The sequence below is a fragment of the Salvelinus sp. IW2-2015 genome, unplaced genomic scaffold, assembly GCF_002910315.2.
Source record: "Salvelinus sp. IW2-2015 unplaced genomic scaffold, ASM291031v2 Un_scaffold849, whole genome shotgun sequence".
NCBI classification, from domain to species: Eukaryota; Metazoa; Chordata; class Actinopteri; order Salmoniformes; family Salmonidae; genus Salvelinus; species Salvelinus sp. IW2-2015.
The window spans coordinates 54,019-73,146 of record NW_019942628.1 but is presented as its reverse complement, the minus strand read 5'-3'; the positions used below and the strand labels follow the sequence as shown (position 1 = coordinate 73,146).

General features: G+C 44.7%; 1 pseudogene; it reads right to left on the bottom strand.

Moving 5' to 3' along the window:
* Positions 1–9,142: 9,142 nt before the first annotated feature.
* The window catches only part of LOC112069018 (roundabout homolog 1-like), a 55,490-nt pseudogene continuing 45,504 nt past the window's right edge, over positions 9,143–19,128 (bottom strand).

Below are 19,128 nucleotides of genomic sequence, written 5' to 3'. Positions count from 1 at the left end.
CTGGTTCGATCCGGGGCTGTATCATACCGGCCATGATCGGGAGTCCCATAGGGCAGCGCACAATTGTCCCAACATCGTCCGGGTTAGGGGAGGGTTTGGACGGGGTAGGCCGTCACTGTAAAATAAGAATACGTTCTTAACTGACTTGCCTATTTAAATAAAGGTGCAATAAAATAAAATCTCATTGAGAGGTGTGGACACACCCCTCGATCCTTCCCTCTGCTCATTAGAATGACGGATGATGGCATAAGGGATGCTCTCCCCCGCTCAACATTTGTTCTCGAATAGAAAGGTGATTATTAGGGAACACCTGGGGGAATGGTGGGGGAGTGGCCGACTCAGAGCACAGACTAAAAGGGAGGAGGAAGAGGAGGAGGAAGAGGGGAAATATATTGGAGACCATCACAATAGTACAGTACCTTCCTGACTTTAAATGTTCATATTGTTGTTAAATAATATAGTTAAAAAACAGTAATATTTTGGGGGGACATGTTGAATACATATTGGCCGAGAATAATTCCATTAAGCCCACTGAGCAGTGCATTTAGAATAGACAGCAGACTCCTGCTTTGGATTGATGTCGTGCTGCTTAATTATTTATAGGGTTATGTTCATACTATTATTCATACACATCTTACCATTGTATTAGGACCTGTACATTTACCTGTCAGTCTGTTGGAGATAGCTGTAGAATCCACTTCTCTCTCTGATTGGTTTCTGTTAGGAGTTTCAGAGGCCTCCTGAGACTCCCCCAGCAGAGGTGGGCAGTACTGAGAATTAGCTTATGAAAACACAACTTCCATCCAATTCTGCCTAGCCCAGAAGGGAGCGTGATAACGGGACATGAGTCCTTATCAATTCAGTGAATGGTATTTAAATAATCCCAGACAGAGAAAGCGGTCCTCACAGGAGTCCCGACGGTGAGGTTATGGCCACCGTGCGATCAGAGAGAAGCTAGGTTATAAGGTTCAATAAACTGGAACAAATGCATTTCCCTCTCCAATTAGGATAAACCACTATCCAGAGTCACACTATGGAGACACTGGCATCTTTCATCTTCATGGACACTTTGTTTAGCTAAGTCAGCAGCTAAAGCAGGTGATGGGGAGATGAGACCAGTCAGCTTCAATGGGAAGGCTACTGCTGTCTGTAGCCACTTAACCTCATAAAAGCACCTTGGCCCCATACGCCTAATTGAAAACAATCTAAGCTTGTCAATAAGCTTCGCTATGGCTCAATATAGGTTTATTACATGTCATAAGAAAAGAGGTATTGTGAATAATGGAATGGACTCATGGAATTGTCATGGTATGTCTTATATTTTATATTATTATGTTGTAAGATTATTATCTTGTTTTGCTCTATGTTTTTGATAGTTTCACCTTCACATTAGCATATTGTCTGGGTGGGGTTCTGATCCTACAATATATTGCAGCATATTGCCTGGGTGTTTTTTTATTTGTATTTTTTTATTTCACCTTTATTTAACCAGGTAGGCTAGTTGAGAACAAGTTCTCATTTGCAACTGCGACCTGGCCAAGATAAAGCATAGCAGTGTGAACAGACAACAACACAGAGTTACACATGGAGTAAACAATAAACAAGTCAATAACATGGTAGAAAAAAAGAGAATCTATATACAATGTGTGCAAAAGGCATGAGGAGGTAGGCAATAAATCGAATAATAAAATTTTCAGATTAACACTGGAGTGATAAATCATCAGATGATCATGTGCAAGTAGAGATACTGGTGTGCAAAAGAGCAGAAAGTAAATAAATAAAAGCAGTATGGGGGTGAGGTAGGTAAATTGGGTGGGCTATATACCGATGGACTATGTACAGCTGCAGCGATCGGTTAGCTGCTCGGATAGCAGATGTTTAAAGTTGTTGAGGGAGATAAAAGTCTCCAACTTCAGAGATTTTGCAATTTGTTCCAGTCGCAGGCAGCAGAGAACTGGAAGGAAAGGCGTCCAAATGAGGTTTTGACTTTAGGGATGACAGTGAGATACACCTGCTGGAGCGCGTGCTACGGGTGGGTGTAGCCATCGTGACCAGTGAACTGAGATAAGGCGGCACTTTACCTAGCATAGCCTTGTAGATGACCTGGAGCCAGCGAGGGCCAGTCGACAGGGCATACAGGTCGCAGTGGTGGGTCGTATAAGGTGCTTTGTAACAAAACGGATGGCACTGTTGAAACTGCATCCAGTTTGCTGAGTAGAGTATTGGAAGCTATTTTGTAGATGACATCGCCGAAGTCGAGGATCGGTAGGATAGTCAGTTTTACTAGGGTAAGTTTGGCGGCGTGAGTGAAGGAGGCTTTGTTGCGAAATAGAAAGCCGACTCTAGATTTGATTTTGGATTGGAGATGTTTGATATGAGTCTGGAAGGAGAGTTTGCAGTCTAGCCAGACACCTAGGTACTTATAGATGTCCACATATTCTAGGTCGGAACCGTCCAGGGTGGTGATGCTAGTCGGGCGTGCGGGTGCAGGCAGCGAACGTTGAAAAGCATGCATTTGGTTTTTACTAGCGTTTAAGAGCAGTTGGAGGCCACGGAAGGAGTGTGTGATGGCATTGAAGCTCGTTTGGAGGTTAGATAGCACAGTGTCCAAGGAAGGGCCAGAAGTATACAGAATGGTGTCATCTGCGTAGAGGTGGATCAGGGAATCGCCCGCAGCAAGAGCAACATCATTTATATAACAGAGAAAAGAGTCGGCCCGAGAATTGAACCCTGTGGTACCCCCATAGAGACTGCCAGAGGATCGGACAACATGCCCTCCGATTTGACACACTGAACTCTGTCTGCAAAGTAGTTGGTGAACCAGCCAAGGCAGTCATTAGAAAAACCGAGGCTACTGAGTCTGCGCGAAGAATATGTGATTGACAGAGTCGAAAGCCTTGGCCAGGTCGATGAAGACGGCTGCACAGTACTGTCTTTTATCGATGGCGGTTATGATATCGTTTAGTACCTGAGCGTGGCTGAGGTGCACCCGTGACCGGCTCGGAAACCGGATTGCACAGCGGAGAAGGTACGGTGGGATTCGAGATGGTCAGTGATCTGTTGTTGACTTGGCTTTTCGAAGACCTTAGATAGGCAGGGCAGGATGGATATAGGTCTGTAACAGTTTGGGTCCAGGGTGTCTCCCCCTTTGAAGAGGGGGATGACCGCGGCAGCTTTCCAATCTTTGGGGATCTCAGATGATACGAAGGAGAGGTTGAACAGGCTGGTAATAGGGGGTGCGACAATGGCGGCGGACAGTTTCAGAAATAGGGGGTCCAGATTGTCAAGCCCAGCTGATTTGTATGGGTCCAGGTTTTCCAGCTCTTCAGAACATCTGCTATCTGGATTTGGGTAAAGGAGAAGCTGGGGAGGCTTGGGCGAGGAGCAGCGGGGGGGCGGGCTGTTGGCCAAGGTTGGATCGCCAGGAGGAAGGCATTGCCAGCCATTGAGAAATGCTTGTTGAAGTTTTCGATTATCACGGAATTATCGGTGGTGACCGTGTTACCTAGCCTCAGTGCAGTGGGCAGCTGGGAGGAGGTGCTCTTGTTCTCCATGGACTTTACAGTGTCCCAGAACTTTTGGAGTTAGAGGTACAGGATGCAAATTCTGCTTGAAAAAGCTGGCCTTTGCTTTCCTGACTGACTGCGTGTATTGGTTCCTGACTTCCCTGAACAGTTGCATATCGCGGGGGCTCTTCGATGCTATTGCAGTTCGCCACAGGATGTTTTTGTGCTGGTCGAGGGCAGTCAGGTCTGGAGTGAACCGAGGCCTAGTATATTGTAGCATATTGCCTGGATGGTGTTCTGATCCTACAATTATTGTAGCATATTGTCTGGGTGGTGTTCTGATCCTACAGATATTGTAGCATATTGTCTGGGTGGTGTTCTGATCCTACAATATATTGTAGCATATTGTCGTGGTGGTGTTCTGATCCTACAGTATATTGTAGCATATTGTCTGGGAGGTGTTCTGATCCTACAATATATTGAGCATATTGTCTAGTTGGGGTTCTGATCCTACAATATATTGTTAGCATATTGTCTGGGTGGTGTTCTGATCCTACAATATATTGTAGCATATGTCGTGGGTGTTCTGATCCTACAATATATTGTAGCATATTGTCTGGGTGGTGTTCTGATCCTACAATATATTGTGGGGCTGGGTGGTGTTCTGATCCTACAATATATTTGTGGGGCTGGGTGGTGTTCTGATCCTACAATATATTGTGGGCTGGGTGTGTCTGATCTACAATATATGTGGGGCTGGTGGTGTTCTGATCCTACGGTATATGTGGGTCAGGGTGGTGTTCTGATCCTACAGTATATTGTGGGTCAGGGTGGTGTTCTGATCCTACAGTATATTGTGGGTCTGGGTGGTGTTCTGATCACAGTATATTGTGGGTCAGGGTGGTGTTCTGATCCTACAGTATATTGTGGGTCAGGGTGGTGTTCTGATCCTACAGTATATTGTCGGTCAGGGTGGTCCTATGGTATATTGTGTCGCATCCTACGGTAATTGTGGGTCGGGTGGTGTTCTGATCCTACGGTATATTGTGGGTCTGGGTGGTGTTCTGATCCTACAGTATATTGTCGGTCAGGGTGGTCCTATGGTATTTGTGTTCTGATCCTACGGTATATATTGTGGGTCTGGGTGGTGTTCTGATCCTACGGTATATTGTGGGTCAGGGTGGTGTTCTGATCCTACAGTATATTGTGGGTCTGGGTGGTGTTCTGGGTGGTGTTCTTATCCTACAATATATTGTGGGTCTGGGTGGTGTGGTCTGGGTGGTGTTCTGATCATACAGTATATTGTGGGGCTGGGTGGTGTTCTGATCCAACGGTATATTGTGGGTCAGGGTGGTGTTCTGATCCTATGGTATATTGTGGGTCTGGTGGTGTTCTGATCCTATGGTATATTGTAGGTCAGGGGTGGTGTTCTGATCCTACAGTATATTGTTGGTCAGGGTGGTGTTCTGATCCTACGGTATATTGTGGGTCTGGGTGGTGTTCTGATCCTATGGTATATTGTAGGTCAGGGTGGTGTTCTGATCCTACAGTATATTGTAGGTCAGGGTGGTGTTCTGATCCTACGGTATATTGTGGGTCTGGGTGGTGTTCTGATCCTACAGTATATTGTAGGTCAGGGTGGTGTTCTGATCCTATGGTATATTGTGGGTCTGGGTGGTGTTCTTATCCTACAATATATTGTGGGGCTGGGTGGTGTTCTGATCCTACAGTATATTGTAGGTCAGGGTGGTGTCTGATCCTACAGTATATTGTGGGTCGGGTGGTGTTCTTATCCTACAATATATTGTGGGTCTGGGTGGTGTTCTGATCCTACGGTATATTCTGGATCAGGGTGTGTTTTGATCTTACAGTATATTGTGGGTCAGGGTGGTGTTCTGATCCTACGGTATATTGTGGGTCAGGGTGGAGTTCTGATCCTACGGTATATTGTGGGTCTGGGTGGTGTTCTGATCCTACAATATATTGTAGCATATTGTCTGGGTGGGGTTCTGATCCTACAATATATTGTAGCATATTGCCTGGGTGGTGTTCTGATCCTACATATATGTAGCATATTGTCTGGGTGGTGTTCTGATCCTACAATATATTGTAGCATATTGTCTAGTGGGGTTCTGATCCTACAGTATATTGTAGCATATTGTCTGGGTGGTGTTCTGATCCTACAATATATTGTAGCATATTGCGGGTGGTGTTCTGATCCTACAATATATTGTAGCATATTGTCTGGGTGGTGTTCTGATCCTACAATATATTGTAGCATATTGTCTGGGTGGTGTTCTGATCCTACAATATATTGTAGCATATTGTCTGGGTGGTGTTCTGATCCTACAATATATTGTAGCATATTTCTGGGTGGTGTTCTGATCCTACAATAATTGTAGCATATTGTCTAGTTGGGTTCTGACCTACAATAATTGTAGCATATTGTCTGGATGGTGTTCTGATCCTACAATATATTGTAGCATATTGTCTAGTTGGGGTTCTGATCCTACAGTATATTGTAGCATATTGTCTGGGTGGTGTTTCTGATCCTACAATATATTGTAGCATATTGCCTGGGTGGTGTTCTGATCCTACAATATATTGTAGCATATTGCCTGGGTGGTGTATCCTATAATATATTGTGGGTCAGGTTGGTGGTTCTGATCCTACGGTATATTGTGGGTCTGGGTGGTGTTCTGATCCTACAGTATATTTGTGGGTCTGGGTGGTGTTCTGATCCTACAGTATATTGTAGGTCAGGGTGGTGTCTGATCCTACGGTATATTGTGGGTCTGGGATGTGTTCTGATCCTACAGTATATTGTGGGTCTGGGTGGTGTTCTGATCCTACAGTATATTGTGGGTCTGGGTGGTGTTCTGATCCTACGGTATATTGTGGGTCTGGGTGGTGTTCTGATCCTACAGTATATTGTGGGTCTGGGTGGTGTTCTTATCCTACAGTATATTGTGGGTCAGGGTGGTGTTCTGATCCTACGGGTATATTGTGGGTCTGGGTGGTGTTCTGATCCTACAGGTATATTGTGGGTCTGGGTGGTGTTCTGATCCTACGGTATATTGTGGGTCAGGTTGGTGTTCTGATCCTATGGTATATTGTGGGTCTGGGTGGTGTTCTGATCCTACAATATATTGTAGCCTTTGAGGCAAATGAAGGGGTTAAACCGAGGCCTCATACCTTTTAAAGGGTTAATAAATTGTGTTATGATAAACTGTAAGGTCTCCTATTTAGGAGACCTCTGTGTGTTATAACACGTGTTTTGAGTGTTGTGCCCTTCAGACACTATCAGAAGGTGGAAACCGCCTACGTTCATGCTCATCCTGTCTGGGCCCCACCTGACTATCTGAGGTTCTGAGAATACGACTGGTTATCTGAGAACCCAAGGCTGCTGCAGACCTGATGAAAACAGCAAACTGCAAAGATGCTTAGACTCGTTCACCTTGTTATGACCCTATACTTGTGATGAAAGGTCAAGTTTCGGTCAAACCCACTTCTGAGCTTATAATTGCTGACAAGATGGTTGCTGCTGACAGGGGGAAGTTAGATTTATTAAAATGTTGTTGCCAGTGAAACACACGCAAGGAGGACTGGGAGAGGCTATATGAGTTACAGGATGTCTTAGACATTTTGCAGAACCTGGGGAGAGCTATCATATACTGTACTCTGTACCAACTTTCTGCCTACAATTGTATTACTAAAGGATAGTTTTAATACTTAAACAAAGATTCTGTTTCCTTTCTATTACTAATGTATGTTTGATAATTATATAGACCTGATTATCTGCTGAAGAAATTGACCAACACAAGCAAGACTCGAATGGATTTAAATTGCTTTTTCATTATACCTATGATGAAAATGTCAATACAAGTAGTGTCATCTGTCAGAATATTATTTTCCCATTAATTTGATGAATAGTGTTTTATGCCTCCTGTTTTATGATGCTTTACCTGGTCTATACTGTACAAGTATTGTAATGCTCCTGTGCACTGAGTCACGACTTCCGCCGAAGTCGGCCCCTCTCCTTGTTCGAGCGGTGTTCGGCGGTCGACGTCACCCATCTTCTAGCCATCACTGATCCATTTTTTATTTTCCATTGGTTTTGTCTTGTCTTCCATAACACCTGGTTCCAATCCCATCAATTACATGTTGTGTGTTTAACCCTCTGTTTCCCCTCATGTCCTTGTCGGAGATTGTTTGATTGTATGTTTGTGCAAGTTTTGTGTTGATGCGCGACGGGTTTTGTACCCACTTTGATTATTTTATAAATTTAGGTTTTTGGAGTTTTGTTAACTTTTATTAAACGACTCCGTTTATACCAAGTTCGTTCTCCTGCGCCTGACTTCCCTGCCACCTACACACACAACATTACACACTGGAACATTCCATGTGTGGAAAGTTACGGAATGTTCTGTTTAGTGGGTGTCTTTATTGATGAATAATACAGTAGGTATTAGTCAGAAATCAGTATTGATGAATAATACAGAAGGTATTAGTCAGAAATCAGTATTGATGAATAATACAGAAGGTATTAGTCCGAATTCAGTATTGATGAATAATACAGTCGGTATTAGTCAGAATTCAGTATTGATGAATAATACAGTAAGTTGGGAAATATGCAAAATGACTGGTTTCATGGTTATTAGCTGAATTAATGCTACAAATATCGAGTCGGCTGCCTCCTGTTGAGTTATAACAGCTGCCTCCTGTTGAGTTATAACAGTTGCCTCCTGTTGAGTTATAACAGCTGCCTCCTGTTGAGTTATAACAGCTGCCTCCTGTTGAGTTTAACAGCTGCCTCCTGTTGAGTTAAAACAGCGTGCCTCCTGTTGAGTTATAACAGCTGCCTCTGTTGAGTTATAACAGCTGCCTCTGTTGAGTTATAACAGCTGCCTCCTGTTGAGTTATAACAGCTGCCTCCTGTTGAGTTATAACAGCTGCCGTCCTGTTGAGTTATAAACAGCTGCGCTCCTGGTGGTTATAACAGCTGCCTCCCGTGTGAGTTATACACACGCATGCCTCCTAGTTGAGTTATAACAGCTGCCTCCTGTTGAGTTATAACAGCTGCCTCCTGTTGAGTTATAACAGCTGCCTCCTGTTGAGTTATAACAGCTGCATCGAAAAGATAAACACATAACAATCAACTGAATGAACAACTTACAGCAACAATAAGATACTCACTGTTATTGGTATTTAAGGATATTTTTGATAAATATTGTGGGAAAAACAACATTTTGGGATTAGTGAATCATCAGTATGTAACTGTAGGGCTAACAATGAGATAATGAGATACAACCAATACGCAGAACAACAACACTCATGTCCCTTAGAGAGCACAGCCTGCTCACTACCCTTCAACTAAACTGCATCCAAACAGCTAAATGAACAGCACAAAAGTTGCCAGTCAATATGATTTGGTCCGTAGCGCAGCTAAGAGCCTTTGTGTTAGGAGTAGCAGACCCAGGCGTCACACACACTTCAAATATCAACCAAAAGGCCTGAGCTCTGATCTTCAAATGTAGCGAGGAGAGCTTCAGCGAGAGAGAGGCCCCAGGGGACACCCTAGGGGACATGCAGTCCCCCCATGTCCTTCTGATATCAGAAAAAAAAGGAGGGAGCGCTAACAGTTTGAACATTTTTTATTCATAAAGTTTTTTAGCTTTTTGCTTTACGAAACAAATGTTTGCAGATGTCCTACGAATAAACAACAGAACCCTCTCTCCTCAGAGAAGTATCCACCGACCAACCCCTTCTCTGGAAAAGAGACTCTCCTTGTCCAATCACAGCCTCTCCAGATTCACAAGGTTTCGCCCATTTTCTGTATGTTACATTCTTTTAAGTGCATTAGTAGACAATGTCACCGTTTGAATTAATGTGCAATGGCTGGAACTACGGTCAATTCAAAAAGACATTTACATTGCTGCTATGAACCACAATAACTGTCTGTGTTGAAGGTTCTCACATGAGCTAGCATCAGAATCTGAAATGAGCCAATCATGACACAGGAAGTCTCCTTTCAATCCACGCCCATCATAAACAGCTTATCACCTTTACCAACATCATCATCATCATCTTCGTCATCATCAGGATTAACAAGACTCTTTTGTCATACCTGTATTCCTCCAGTAAGACAAAAAGGTTAATAGATAAAATGGCTTAAAATAAAGTTTAGTGATTGTGCTTTTAAAACCAAAGTAAAACAAATAACAAACATTGACAATGACACAAAAAAATAACAGTGCATTAGAAAAAGAAAAAGAACAATCCCAAAGTGGCACTTTCTGGGACGGCTAAATACTATAGCAATTTATAACATGGATGGAAAACTATAAAATAATTATATTTACTGGCATAATAAAATAATAATTCGCAAAATAAAACAAAGAACACAAAGAAAACGAAGTACCACGACGGACGCTATACAAAAGGACATTATGTGTACAGGTATATTTACAAGACAGTCCACCCCTCTGCTTGTAGCTCATCTCATTACAGTAACACCTGGCTGTACGGGCAGGGCTTCCCACAGTGCCGAGGCAAGCCAAGTCCATCGTGTCAATACTTAGAGTCCACTGTTACTCACTATTGCCTTGGAATAAAACATTACATACTACTGGGTATTTTGCTTGGCATTTTTTTTTCTTGTTTAAAATGGACATAGAAAACGATAAATTAGAAAAACAATTGGTATTTTTTCCCAATGTATTGAAACACAATTGATGTACAGTATTTGTCAGCAAACATGATGGTGAGATACTGAGATATTTAAAATGGGCAGAGGAACGATCACAGCTTTCCTCTTCTTGGAAACTTAATTCTGGACAGTACTTCCTGTTCATCCCGTCTAGTACTTCAGCTCTCCACCATCTGGGGAAAGACACAACAAAACGGACATTTCAGCAAGCATACAAATATATACACAGCATGTAATCTAAGCCATTGTTCAGTAACCTACATATACTAAATCTGCAGTAACACTGAGTTAGCCAGTCGGCAAATGTTGTACCTCTAAGTCATCGTCTCCTGGCTGGAAGGCCCCCATGGTGTTGAGGCCCATGTCGTTAGGGTTCCTGCGGGCCCCTGCCCCACCCTCTCCTCTCCGCCGCCCCCCTGAGCCCCGGGAGGACATGGAGCTGGAGGATCTGGGGTCCCTGTCTCGGGGACTGTGGACCGTGGGGAAGGAGGGGCGGCTGTAGGGCAGGATGTCCTCTGGTCCTGGGACAAAAGAGGAGAGAAGACACACTGAGAACTCATGTCCTTCAACACAATACATACAGCTATTCACAATCTAAAGTTGCACTGTCAGAGTGGCATGTCTACAGAGCAGGAAGAACAATATACTGCTAGGTTAAATATCATTAGTTCCATGTCCCTAGGTGTTCTCTGTACCTGGGTGTTGGCGTGCCTTGGTGCTGCCCCCCTCCTGTTTGTTCCCTTTCCCTGCACGAGGGTTTTTCTGTCTGTCCTGGGTCTCCCGGCGCTCTGAGGAGCTGGTACGGGGGTCCGATCCCTCCTGTGGCCGGTACCCTCCTCCTGAGCCCCCTCTCCTGTCCCTGCCCTCGCCTGCCTTGGGGGACATCACCCCCCGGGTCTCCAGGGCTGTCTTGGAGGGGTGTGTGGGGGACTTGAGCCCCGCTGGAGGGGGGATGGGAGGGGGGGGCAGATCTGGAAGATAAACACGGGAAGAGGAGGACATTAGTTACTCAGTTCAAAACTCATGTTAGGGTGTGAGATGTAAGAGACATGAGTCAACATGCTCTGGAATAGAGCCTAGCCATTAGAGCCTAGCCATTGGAGTCTAGCCATTAGAGATTAGCCATTAGAGCCTAGCCTTAGAGCCTAGCCTTAGAGCCTAGCCATTCGAGCTTAGCCATTAGAGCCTAGCCTTAGAGCCTAGCCATTAGAGCCTAGCCATTAGAGCTTAGCCATTAGAGCCTAGCCTTAGAGTCTAGCCATTAGAGCAGGGGTGTCAAACTCAAATACCCAGTGGGTCAAAATGTAAAACCTGAACAAAGTCGCGGGCCAACATTGAACAAATTAACCTTTTAATATGGACCCAAACAAGTTTTGCTTTAACATTGAATATGGAACAAGCATCGCTTATTACCATACAATATATAATTTAATAGTGGAGACATGCAAAATCGAATTTCAAATGAAAAAACACATCAATGGCATTCATTTATTAAATAAATAAAATTTAAATAAAAATCGTATGCCTCTTTTCTATTTGCAGCCTTCTGATTTAAATACCAAAATAAACTTTTTTAAACTTTTTCCACTGGCTAATCATTTTACAAATAAAATGATAATAAATCAATCAACCATTCAAGCCCATGCCTTGTAGCAAGAAAAAGTGCACAAAGAAAACGTTAATTATTGCACACTGATCTAATCTTTTTCACGAACTCTCCCTCATTAAAGGGCCGGGCTGATTTTGCGATCTCTGCWGCCACTATATAACTAGCCTTTACAGCAGCCTCACTTTGTGATGTGGCTTTTTTGAACATATTCTGTTGTGAAACCAAACTTCTTTTCATCTCCTCTACTTTCTGGCTCCTTTGAGTCATGTCCAGGTCCTTGTATTTGTCATGGTGTTTCGTTTCATAGCGTCGTTGTACTCCTTACTTACAGCCACGTTGACTCCACAAACAAGACAAACAGGTTTGTCTTTTACATATGTAAACAGACATTCTGCCTCCCACTTGTCCAGAAAGCTCCTGTTTTCTGCCTTTCTTTTCGCCATTTTTGGGAAGGGATAGCGCGCTGACAGTTGTAGCGTCTATGTTGCTATGACTAGAGAGGGCGTTTCTGGGTCCTGTCCTGATTGGCGCGCGAAAACAACAGCAGAGCATTATGGGATTCGTAGTATTAGCGGTGAATGCGCTGTATAATACCGGCGGGCCAGCTCTAGTAGTAATTTGGTATTGTCTCGCGGGCCAAATATAATTACCCCGCGGGCCAAATTTGGCCAGAGTTTGACACCCATGCATTAGAGCCTAGCCATTAGAGCCGTTAGAGCCATAAGAGCCATTAGAGACTAGTCATTAGAGCTACCAGCTAACATACTGTACATTACCTATCACTCAGTTGTCTTGCACCTGCAAGGTGAGACCAAACAAAGATGTACTATGTTCACACAACCTGACCAAGTGGAAGTACTCTGGAATTTACTGTGTTTACACAACCTGGCTGAGCGGAAGCACTCTGGATTTCCCTTTACCATGTACACACAACCTGGCCAAGTAGAAGTACTCTGGACTGTACTGTGTACACACAGCCTGGCCAAGTAGAAGTGGAATGACTCTGGACTATAGTGTGTACACACAGCCTGGCCAAGTAGAAGTGGAAGGACTCTGGACTATAGTGTGTACACACAGCCTGGCCAAGTAGAAGGACTCTGGACTGTACTGTGTACACACAGCCTGGCCAAGTGGAAGGACTCTGGACTATAGTGTGTACACACAGCCTGGCCAAGTGGAAGGACTCTGGACTATAGTGTGTACACACAGCCTGGCCAAGTAGAACGACTCTGGACTGTACTGTGTACACACAGCCTGGCCAAGTAGAAGGACTCTGGACTCAGACGACAGAGAGGGGAGATAGTGGGGAGATAAGGTGGAATAGCAGGAAGAGAGGGATAAATGGAATATGGAGGAAGGGAGAGAGGAGTGAAGGGAAAGTGGTGAGAGAGAGGAGAGGAAGGGGAGATAGAGGAGAAGCAGAGGTGGGAGATAAAGAAGACAGAGGAGAGAGAGAGATGGAGGAGAGAGATGCAGCAGAAATAGAGAGATGGAGGAGAAGGATAGATGGAGGAGAGAGAGAGGGAGGAGAGAGAGAGATGGAGGAGAGATGGAGGAGAACGATATGGAGGAGAGAGAGAGCTGGAGGAGAGCGAGTGGGAGGAGAAAGAGAGATGGCCGGAGAAAGAGAGAGATGGAGGAGAAGGATAGATGGAGGAGAGCGTGACGGTCAGCAGCTGGCTCTCTGACCCGCTCCACTTCCCATGTCGATGAATCAATGATGTCTGTCCTTGAGCCATTATTCATATGAGCCTGACTGGTGGGCTGCCTGAGTGCTCAAACCTCTAGACACACACACAGACACACACAGACACACACAGACACACCCGTCCAAGCAAAACACGCTGCCTGAGAAAAGCCTTGTCTGCTCTGCTTTCGATCGATGGCTTTTCATCTTTTAATCAGCCTCCCAGTTGAGTGATGGGTCAGCTCTGTCGGCCGGCACGGCCCATAATCCACACAGGATAACAAAGTTAATAAACATAGCAATCAGCCATTCCCGCCGCTCACTTCCAGCATCCCAACGCCGCTCACACCCACCATCCCATTGCTGCTCACACCCAATACTGTTCACACCCAGCATCCCAATGTTGCTCATACCCAGCATCCCGATGCCGATTACACTCAGCATCCCAATGCCGCTCACACCCACCATCCCATTGCTGCTCACACCCAATACTGTTCACAGTCAGCATCCCAATGTTGCTCATACCCAGCATCCCAATGCCGATTACACCCAGCATCCCAATGTCGCTCACACCCAGCATCCCGATGCTGCTCACACTCACCATCCCATTGCTGCTCACACCTACCATCCCAATGCCGATCACACTCAGCATCCCGATGCCGATTACACCCAACATCCCGATGCCGATTACACCCAGCATCCCTATGCCGATTACCCCCAGTCTCCCGATGCCAATTACACCCAGCATCCCGATGCCGCTCACACCCTGCATCCCGGTGCCGATTACACCCAGCATCCCGATGCCGATTACACCCAGCATCCTAGCCGCTCAACACCCAGCATTCCAATGCCGATTACACCCAGCATCCCGATGCCGATTACACCCAGCATCCCGGTGCCGCTCACACCCAGCATTCCAATGCCGATTAACCCAGCATCCCGATGCCAATTACACCCAGCATCCCGGTGCCGATTACACCCAGCATCCCGATGCCGATTACACCCAGCATCCCGATACCGATTACACCCCGCATCCCGATGCCGATTACACCCAGCATCCCGATGCCGATTACACCCAGCATCCCGATGCCGCTCACACCCAGCATTCCAATGTCCATCATGTTTTCCACCGCTGTTCCACTGTGTAAGCTGTGAGCTGAATCACACACTGTAGGAAATTTATACACACTCGGGGTCTAAAGGTGTTGCCATTGCATTTTTACTATGGAGCTTTGGTTGAATCAGGAAGGTCTAATACACACATCTCCAAACGAGCTTCAACGCCATACAACTCTCCTTCCGTGGCCTCCAACTGCTCTTCAACGCTAGTAAAACTAAACGCACACTCTTCAACCGATCGCTGCCCGCACCCGCCCACCTGACTAGCATCACTACTCTGGACGTGTATATATATGTGGACAACTACAAATACCTAGGTGTCTGGCTAGACTGTAAACTCTCCTTCTAGACTCATATTAATCATCTCCAATCCAAAATTAAATCTAGACTTGGCTTCCTATTTTGCAACAAAGCCTCCTTCACTCATGCTGCCAAACATACCCTCGTAAAACTGACTATCCTGCCGATCCAAATCCAACACCTCCTTTGGCCACCGTTCCTTCCAGTTCTCTGCTGCCAATGACTGGAACGAATTGTAAAAATCACTGAAGTTGGAGACTTATATCTCCCTCACTAACTTCAAGCGTCAGCTGTCAGAGCAGCTTACCGATCACTGCAGCTATACACAGCACATCTGTAAATAGCCCATCCAACCAACTACCTACCTCCTCCCCATATTTGTTTTTTGTTTGAGTTTTTTTATGTTCTTTTGCACACCAGTATTTCTACTTGCACATCCTCATCTGCACATCAATCACTCCAGTGTCAATGCTAAATTGAAATTACTTCGCCACTATTGGCCTATTTATTGCCTTACCTCCTTACTTCATTTGCACACACTGTATATAGATTTTCCTATTGTGTTTGTTTATCCCATGTGTAACTCTGTGTTGTTGTTTGTGTTGCACTGCTTTGCTTTATTCGCCAGGTCGCAGATGTAAATGAGAACTTGTTCTCAACTAGCTTACCTGGTTAAATAAAGTTGAAATAAAAATAAAAATAAACACAAATAAACACACCTCCTGAATACACATTGGGTCAGTCGATATCATACGGCAGAAAGTGTCTGCAGTTTCTTTTATGTCTCCCTGCCTCCTACCTCTGTCAGGATCCGATCAATGCCACTATCTGTGAAATATAGCCCACTACAGGAGGAGGAGGAGAGGACAGCCAGGCAGATTTATGGACACATGGAGGTGAGGACAAAAACCTCTTTTAAGACTTAAAAAACTCTCAGCTCAGAGTAGGTTATAGGATGACATTAAGACACTGCTCACACAAACTCTGAGGCAGGAGTAAAATCAACTCATAAAAGTTTATCTCAGCTGGTAATCATGATCGAAGTACCGCAAAGGAAAGATAGTGATGACGCCCAATGACCAAGTTGCAAATGATGGGGAATAACAAATCCCAATGAGGCATGGGCAGCTGTGAACACTATAGCACGCGTGAGACCACCACAGAGAACGTGACAGTACATCAAATGTTGCAATGGTCAAAAAGTTGGATAAAATCTTCCCCTGACACGATCACTTTGCCTAATTCTTGATTAATATGTTGGCATGTATAACCTTTTTTAACCAATGTGATAGGTTAAGGCTAGCTAGGAGAGAACTGATCCGGCTACACTGAGTTGTGAAGTGTGAGGTGCCCTTGAGGCCAACAAGGGCAGGGGAGTTTCACAGCCTCCCCCAACAAAATGCCTTTGAAGCCCCCTCCATCTCTGCAGAGGTCATTACAATACAGTACCCCTGGATTCATCTCTATTTTGAACTGATATGCAGCCAGGACACTTCAATTGTAAATAATCTCAATAAGAAACAATATTGTTGCTTTGATCACATTAGAAGATATCCTCCTCGCAATCTCCAAAATACAACAGCCACATTACAATTTTGTTTGGATGTTGTAGAGGACCATTCACCGAAACTGAAGCGATATAGCTAGCTAACAACCTCCTTTTCCACATGGAAAAAAATGGTGGACAGAGACTTGCTAGCTACGTTAGCTAGCTAGCTGGGATTTTCTACAAGGAATTTGCCTCCCAAAAAAAGCTTCTCTCAAGTGGGTGTGACACCTACTCCCGTTGCCTGCTGCACTGCTGCTTGGATTCCACCTGGTGATCTGCTATCCGCCTGCCCTGGTCCTGTCTCCCCTTGTCTGGTACAGGTACCCTCACCACACTCCTCCTTCTCTCCAAGCTTTAGCTCGTCTCCAGCACACACGCACTGTTGGGGCCAGTGACTCTGAGCTTACATTGGCTATCCCCAAGTTGTTTCATTTGTTGTGCTTTATGCTATTTGCTTCATGACTCCAGCGTGCTCTGTTGACTATGAACTTGCTTGTTTAACCGACCATGGGACAGACTATGTTTGTTCCCACACTCTGGATTCTGACTCTCTATTGGTTACACGGACTCTTGGATCCCTATCCTATTCTAACCACCTCTCGCCGGCTTTTATTCATGATACCTGATGAAATTGCTGTACAATAAGATTTTGTTGCCAATTGACGCACATTCAAATGTCATAAAAATCAACACTGCAGAGCTCTCCCTGTCCTCTGCCGTGCCCTGATTGTATTACTTTAGATTATATCTGGAAATGTGCATGTACACCCTGGCCAATCTACAGTAGCTAGCCCCAATTCTGACTTGTGCTCTGATATCTGCTTCACTGATTTCTGCTCTTGTAAAAGCCTGGGTTCTCTGCACTTATTACCTAAAATGTATCAATTTAAAGTGTGGGTTCACAGCTCCAATCCAGATGTGTTGGTCATTGCTGAAATGTGGTTAGGAAAGAGTGTTTTGAACACTGATGTTAACCTTTCTGGTTATAAACTTTTTCGGCAAGACAGCTCTTCCAATGGTTGTGGAGTGGCAATCTTTACCAAGGATCACCTTCAGTGTTCGGTTGTCTCCACCAAGTCTGTCCCCAAACAATTTGATTAGCTGGTTTTAAGCATTCAACTTTCAAATAGCTCTTTGCTGACTATTGCTGGGTGTTATCGTCCTCCATCAGCACCGGCCTGTACCCTAAATGCCCTAAGCTCTCTCCTGGCCCCTTACACTGTCTGAATTTGTCCTGCTAGGTGATCTAAACTGGGACATGCTTAAACCACCTGACCAAGTCCTAAAGCAATGGGACTCCCTAAATCTTTCTCAGATTTTTACCAATCCCACAAGGTATGACTCCAAACCCCCAGCAAAAGGTACTCTCCTCAATGTTATCTTCACAAATAATCCTGATAGATATCAGTCTGGTGTTTTCTGTAACGACCTTAGTGATCACTGTTCTACAGCCTGTGTTCGTAATGGCTGCTCATTGCAATGATCTGTCCTGATTTGTCATAGACGCTTGCGCAAAAACCTTAATGAGCAAGTCTTTCTTCATTACCTGGCCTCTATAAATTGATATAGAATCAGCGTGATCCCCTCTGTCGAAGACGCTTCAACCTTCTTCTTGATATTTTCAGTGGTGTTGTTAACAAACACGCCCCCATAAAGAAAGGTTTAATTAAAAACAGGTTCAGCCCCTGGTTCGACCGTGATCTGGCAGAGTTACTCCAACTCAAGAATTGCATTTGGTGATAGGCTCAGCACATGCAAACTCAGGCTGACTGGCTCTCATTCAGGCAAATGAGAAATAAGCGCACTCAGGCTATCCGGAAGGCCAAAGTTATTGAGCAGTTCTCTCTCTGTGGGTCTAACCCCAAGAAGTTCTGTAAAATGGTTAACTTCTCTAGGGTAGGGGGCAGCATTCGGAATTTTGGATGAAAAGTGTGCACAAATTAAACTGCCTGCTACTCAGGCCCAGATGATAGGATATGCATAGAATTGGTAGATGTGGATAGAAAACACTCTAAAGTTTCCAAAACTGTTAAAATAATGTCTGTGAGTATAACAGAACTGATTTGGCAGGCAAAAACCTGAGACAAATCCAGTCATCCAAACTTCTGAATATTGCCCCCTATCCCTAAAAAGTTTTAAAGAGGGACTCAACAATGGCTCAGTTGGTAAGAGAATACACCACCAAGTTTGTAGATTTAATTCCCACATTGGACGCCTATACTGATTAAGATTAAGATTTTAGCAAAGACGGAATGGAAAGGGTTAACCGATGCTTCTGGGTATTCATGGCTGTCCTGTCCTGTCCTGGGTGGATTACTGCTCTCGCTTTGACCTCCAATGCAATGGACAGCAGGGGGACACAGCTAGCAGGGGGGGCAATCATCATACTACTATGGAAATAAATACATGAAGATACATCAACCTCCCCTGTCATCTCTCTCCCTCCACTATCACCTCTCTCCTCCCCTATCATCTCTCTCACTCCCCTATCACCTCTCTCACTCCCCTATCACCTCTCTCTCCTACCCTATCATCTCTCTCCCTCCCCTATCACGTCTCTCCTCCCCTATCACCTCTCTCCTTTTAAGCTAGAGAAGCTAGAGATATCAGTTTAAGCTAAGAGATATCTGTTTAAGATAGAGAAGCTAG